This window comes from Panthera leo, chromosome D2, assembly GCF_018350215.1.
Source record: "Panthera leo isolate Ple1 chromosome D2, P.leo_Ple1_pat1.1, whole genome shotgun sequence".
Taxonomy (NCBI): domain Eukaryota; kingdom Metazoa; phylum Chordata; class Mammalia; order Carnivora; family Felidae; genus Panthera; species Panthera leo.
This window is the reverse complement of record NC_056689.1, coordinates 68,003,010-68,009,756: the sequence shown is the minus strand read 5'-3', so window position 1 is coordinate 68,009,756 and position 6,747 is coordinate 68,003,010.

Sequence of the window (6,747 nt, the reverse complement as noted above, 5' to 3'; positions counted from 1 at the left end):
GGTAACTGATAAATCTGGGTGATGAGAACAAGGAACTTCAATATGTCTTTCTCTTTCTTGTTGCCTATAATTGAAATTTTCCATTAAAAAAAATAAATAGTCTGCCAGATACATAAGGAAAGAATTCTCTAAGTAATGGAAAAAGAATGTTATGCCCCGGGTCCCAGTTCCCACACGGTGGTGGCCTCAGCAGGAGCCTGGACAAGGCGACATCCATGTGATCATCCGTGCCTGGTCATCTGCAAAATGAGTCTTCCTGCCAGGGTTCTGGTGAGGCACAGAGTGAGGATGCTTTGCGAAGTCTCCCAGGCAGTGGCCACATTTGAGAGGGTGAAACTCTTGTGAACAGAGCAAGCAGTGCCGGGCCGCCCAGTGCCCTGCCACTCAGCCCAGCCAGGCGGGTTCTGCTCAGCCAGGTGGACCCCACCGGCCACCAAGCCACGGTCTTCACAGACCCTGTAGGAGCGCTGCAGCCTGCACACAAACCTCGTACATTCCAAACACTCGACAGCAACAGATGTGGGATGGAAAGCAGAAGGGGGAGCTTGGTAAGCCTGCCTTCTTATGGAAAAAAGAAATATATCAAGAATTATTTTTCTCTCTCAGGAAGCAAGACACTTCTAAGTGAAATGATGAATTTCCTGAGAGTCATTTGCAAGACCTGGGACCTGTCCTGCTCTCGGCTTGCGACTTCCACAGGCTGATTAACTTGCTCTGTCGTGTCTGTGGATTAACGCAGCCCTCCACCTCTTTCCCTGGTGGAGCTTCCCTGGCCATCTGCAAGCCCTTCTACGTGCTTCTCTGTCTGGGAAATGGGATAAGATGTCCAATCAAAGTGAGGTTCCAGGAGCACCGGCTCTGGACACGTGGCTGGCTTGCAAGAAAGGCCTTCCAACTAGTGTTAGGACAAAGGGCAGATCATTTTGTGGAACACTGACTTTTCTGTGCTTGAACGGGTCATTCTCAGGGCAGCTCTGGATGTGTGCAGCTGTGAGACAAACAAAATGTGGCTCCCTGGCCTCTGGCAGGGGAGGGAGGGGCCCTCAGAAGGCTTCCTTGGACAACTAGACTCACTTGGGTGGGTAGATGTCTTACTGTTGTGTGTCCCATCACCAGCTTCCTTCAGACTGCTTCTGGCCCAGCCACTGAGGCCATACTAGCAGGGGGTGGGGTGGGCAGGGAGCTGGGTGACTCTCAGGCAGAAGGAGCACCCTCCACAGAAAAAAAGGTAGGACACAACAGCTGTGTCCATAATAAAAATGATGATCATGTATCATTCATTAAAGGTTAAGAGTTTGAAACGCATTATTCACTTAACTCCTCTTTTAAAAAGTCATTTATTATCTCTACTTTTGTTATATTTATTTTTAAAGTATTTAGATGTGTTTATTCTCCACAGGAGAATCAAAACTGAAGATCAAGTGAGTTCCAGAGGCCACAGAATAAGTGAGGAAGTCAGACTTGAACCTAGAACAGATTGGAGTCTTGAGTCCCCACTGTTAACCTCTGGGCTATACTGCTATCAATTCTCAGGAACCGAAAGTCAAATCAAGTGACAATTGCCCAGGGGACCTCCAGCTCCAGGAACGGAGGAATCAGTCAAGGCGGGGGGTCAAGAATTCTGGGGCAGGAAATGTACCCCTGGGCCTGGGGCACAAGGCTGACAACTGGTCACTTAGAAGGCCAGCAGGCAAGAAGCCAGGGAGGTAGAGATGAAAGTCTTGGGGGACAGACATCCAGGACAGCCTTTGAACCAGAAAGTTGCTTTTTCTGAAGCTGAGGAGAGAAGAATTGGGCCATAAGGCCACTTTGGAAAACAGTGTGGAGGTTCCTCAAACAATTAAAAGTCGAACTACCCTACAACCCAGCAATTGTACTCCTAGGGATTTGTCCAAAGGATACAAAAATGCTTATTTGAAGGGGCACATGCACTCCAATGTTTACAGCAGCACTATCAGCAATAGCCAAATTATGGCAAGAGCCCAAATGGCCACCGACCGATGAATGGATAAAGAAGATGTGGTATATATGCACAATGGAATATTACTCAGTGATGAAAAAGAATGACATCTTGCCATTTCCAACATGGATTGAACTAGAGTGAATTATGCTAAATGAAGTAAGTCAGTCATAGAAAAACAGATATCATATGATTTCACTCATATGAGGAGTTTGAGAAACCCAACAGATGAACATAGAGGAAGGGAAGGAAAAATAAGAGAAAAACAGAGGGGAAGGCAAACCATAAGAGACTCTTAAATACAGAGAACAAACTGAGGGTTGCTGAAGGTGAGGGGTAGGGAGAGGGTTAAATGGGTGATGGGCATTAAGGAGGACATTTTTGGGGATGAGCACTGGGTCACTTATGTTAGAGATGAATCACTGGTTCTACTCCTGAAACTAAGACAACACTGTATGTTAACTAACTTGAAAATAAATTAATTTAAAAAAATCTTGGGTGCCTGGGTGGCTCAGTCAGTTAAGCGTCCAAATTCAGGTCATGATCTCACGGTCTGTGAGTTTGAGCCCCATGTCATCTGTGCTGACAGCTCAGAGCCTGGAGCCTGCTTCAGTTTCTGTGTCTCCCTCTCTCTCTGCCTCTCCCTTGCGTTCTCTCTCTCTCTCTTTAAAAAATAAACATTTTAAAAAATCTTTATGAAAAATCAATTAGGGGCCACTCTAGGTGGGTGGGGCTAGTTGAATTCAGTTGACAATTGGAAAAGGGAATAATCTCTGAGGACTAAGGCAGTCACAGAAGGCTTCCTGGAGGAGGGGGCAATCCAGTTCACCCTTGAGAGCAGATACGATTAGAACAGAGGGAGGAGAGAAGGAGATGCCTTCAACTGGTCACCAGAATGAACAGAGAAGATGTGCTTAGTATGTCCTCTTCTGGCACCAAGTGAGTTTCTGATTTTCCTTCTCTCTCAAAATAAAAACTCTGCCACTGGCCTTTCTCAAGGGAACAGCACTCTACAAAGTACCTAGCATTTCACAGAGGAGTGATCTTAAGCTCACAGAAAGCGACTCTGTGAGTGCGAGCACTTAGCTTATGGACAAAACAGTTAAAAATCCAGCTTTTAGAGACGTTAACCCCTGCCTTTTTGGGCACAGGGTAGGAGAAGGCCACTCATTGATGGATTTGAACAGGCTTGTTGTGGCAGAAGAAAGCATTATAAATACTGTGGTTTCATCTCATTTATCGATGTCACCAAGCAGAAGACCAGCATTTCTGCTAATGGGTGGGAGCTGGGTCCCAGGCAAGGCAGCAGCGACAGAAGAGAAGGAGTCATTCACTAATGCATCCACTCACTCATCAAATATGATGGGGCACCTACTATATGCCAGGCTTTGTGTTTGGCTCACCTGCAGTCCACTTCTCAGCACACAGCGCCCCTGTGTCAGGAAGTGTGCAGTTAGGAGAGGGGTGACAGATATTGATGAAACAACAGCACAAACATAGAATCACATTCTGGAGTAAGTGCTATGGGGGGAGAGTACAGGGAGGTTACCAGAGTTGAAAGATGGGCTTCGACCTAATCTGGGAAGTAACAAAAGGCTTCACCAGAAAGTGACATGTAAGCTCTAAAAGATGAATTGGAATTAATCTGAGAAAGAGTAGCTTCAAGAGCATTCCAGGAAAGGCAGGCAACCAGGGTCAAGGCCAGGAGGCAGAAGGGAGCTACGTGAGGCCCCCGGAACAGGGGAGAGAGTAGCCTTGAGGTGACACTGGGGTGGCAGAGCCAGACAGTGGTGGGCCTACAAGGATGGGGGCCTTTATCCCAGGAGCATGAGAAGCTATTATGAGAAGTTCGGGGTTGCTTGAATAGAACCGTGTTTTTAAACATCAGTTCAGCAGCTATTCCCATAATGAATGAGATGGGGACGAACGTAGAAACAGAAAATAGAGAATTCGTGCAGAACAACAGGTGGGAAGTGAAAGTGACTTCTACTCAGGTGATGGCCATGGACACAGCTATTGATGGATTCAAGAGACACAAGGGAGGCGTTAGCAACAGAACATTCCCCAGCAGGAGGACGGATTCCACATGACACTCTTGGTCACCCAATCCCCACAGGGTGTTTCTTGGTTCATGGAGGAGGAACTCTGAGCCTGAGAGGTGGCCTGAACTGTCCAAGATGACCCAGCCATGGACAGAACCCATATCTCTAAACCTGTTTCCAGAAATCCCCTCACAACCCCCCCCTCCCCCACCACCACCAGCAGACCTCTTACCAGGAGAGCAGCTAGGGACAGCACCATCACGAAATGCCTCTCAGGGCTTAGTTTAGCCTTTTCATAAAACCAGACCCACGGTCTAGTGATGTATTTCACACTCAATATTCGAAACCAGTCTTCAGCACGGCCGATTCACCAGCAGTCCTTGCAAATGTGGCTTCCCTGGATCCCCACGGGGGGATAATTCAGAAGTCCACATAGTTGTTTCCTATTGCTGCCGTAACAAATTACCATAAACTTAAGTGGCCTAAAATAGTGCATATTTATCCTCTTAATTTCTAGAGGTCAGAAGTCTGAAGTTAGTTTCAGTGGGCTAAAGTCAAGATGCTGGCAGGGCTGGTTCCTTCTAGAGGTTCTAGGAAAGGATCTGTCCCACTTCTGGAGGCAGCCTACGTTCCTTGGCTCATGGCTCGTGGCTCCTTCTTCCACCTTTACAGTAAGCAGCACAGCATTTTGCTTCCATTTTCACATTGTCTTCTTCTGTGTTCAAATCTCCCTCTGCTTCCCTCTTTTCGGAACATTTGCGGTTAGGGGCACCTGGGTGGCTCAGTTAGTTAAGCACTTGGCTCTTGATTTCAGCTCAGGTCATGATCTCAGTTTGTAGGATAGAGCTCTGCGTCAGGCCCTGCACTGACAGCACAGAGCCTGCTTAGGATTCTCTTTCTCCCTCTCTCTCTGCCTGCCCTCTGCGTGCTCTCTCTCTCTCTCTCTCTCTCTCTCTCTCTCTCTCTCTCTCTCTCAAAATAAATAAGCTGTAAAAAATTTGCAATTATATTTGGGGTCTACCTGGATAATCTCATCATCAAAAGATCCCCAACTTAATTATATCTGCAAAGTCCCTTTTGCCACGTTAGGTAACATCCATAGATTCTATGGATGGGGACTCGGATGCCTTTCTGGGCCGTTAAGCCTACCACAGTTTATCCACAATGAAGGCAAGACAGGGCTCAAAACCCTCCAGACAATCTTCTTAGGAAAACTGTGTTAATATTAAAATTACTGTAGGGGCACCTGGGTGGCTCAGTCGGTTAAGCGTCCAGCTTCAGCTCAGGTCATGATCTCATGGTCCGTGAGTTCGAGCCCCGCGTCGGGTTCTGTGTGGACAGCTCAGAGCCTGGAGCCTGTTTCGGATTCTGTGTCTCCCTCTTTCTCTGACCCTCCCCTGCTCATGCTCTGTCTCTCTCTGTCTCAAAAATAAGTAAAAACATTTAAAAACATAAAATAAAATAAAATAAAATAAAATAAAATAAAATAAAATAAAATAAAATTACTGTAGAAAATTTATATTAAAATTACAGAAGCCCATCAAGGCTAAACATTTGTAATCAAATGTACACTCAAAGCAAACCTAGTAGATCTGACTGTGCAGTTTCCACATCCCTAACTCACTCTTGCTTAGTTTGCTTGGTCTATGCTGATTCTGTCCTGGGTAGCTGCACACTAACCAGAAGCAGCCATTAAGCAAGCAATGTCTTATGGCCTCTGCTGGTAAAAGCTCAAGCTACAGTAGACCCCCTGCCCCCCCTTCCCTTCTCCTTCCTCCTCCCACCTCCACAAAACAAAGAAATTCTGGAAAATCTATAGGTTTAATTTTCATAAACTGCACAGTGAAAATGTATACATTTGACTGGTTAGGGCCATTTCATTTTCAGAATCCATCGCATGAGATATAGTCAGACACTTCCTTAAAACAATTATATATACCATCAATCAATCAACCAATCAACCAATCAATAACATACAATAAATAAAATAAAATGAAGTTACGTACAATATAAAAAAAAAAACCCCAAGAGAAAAAATAATGAGCAAAGACTTGAGCAGAGCTCAAAAAAGAGAATAAATAGGGCTCTATTTCACTAGTCATCAGGGAAAGGCAAGAGAAACCCATGAGATAGTAAGACACACCAAGTGGTCTAACTGAAAAAAAGAGAGCTAATTAGGATAAAGTGACAATGAGGAACGTTGTGCAAGAGGAACTTTTACTCGACTTTGCAGGGGACACTTGTGCTGGTACCACCACTTTGGAAAACTGAGGGCAACATCAACTAAAGCTGAACGTCTCCACACTGTGTAACCCAATCATTCACAGAGAAATATGCATACGTTTATCAAAAAGACACGTAGGAGAATGTTCCTAGCAGCACCATTATGTTTTACTTTTCTTAAATTGTGGTAGAATGTATATGAAATTTACTTATGTTATCCATTTTTAACCGCACAGTTCGGTGGCATTCAGCATATTCACATTATTGTGCACCTGTTACCACCATTCATCTCTAGAACGTTTCCATCTTCCCAAACTGAAATTCCAACCCATTCCACAGGAACCCCCATGCCACCCTCCCCTAGCCTCTGACAACCACCATTCTACTTTCTGAATCTATGAACTTGACTACTGTTGGTACTTCACATAATTTTCTAATTGAGCTGTTTGGTTTTTTACTGGAACTGTAGGCATTCTTTAGATATTCTGGATAGTTGGATATTAACCCCTTATCAGACACATA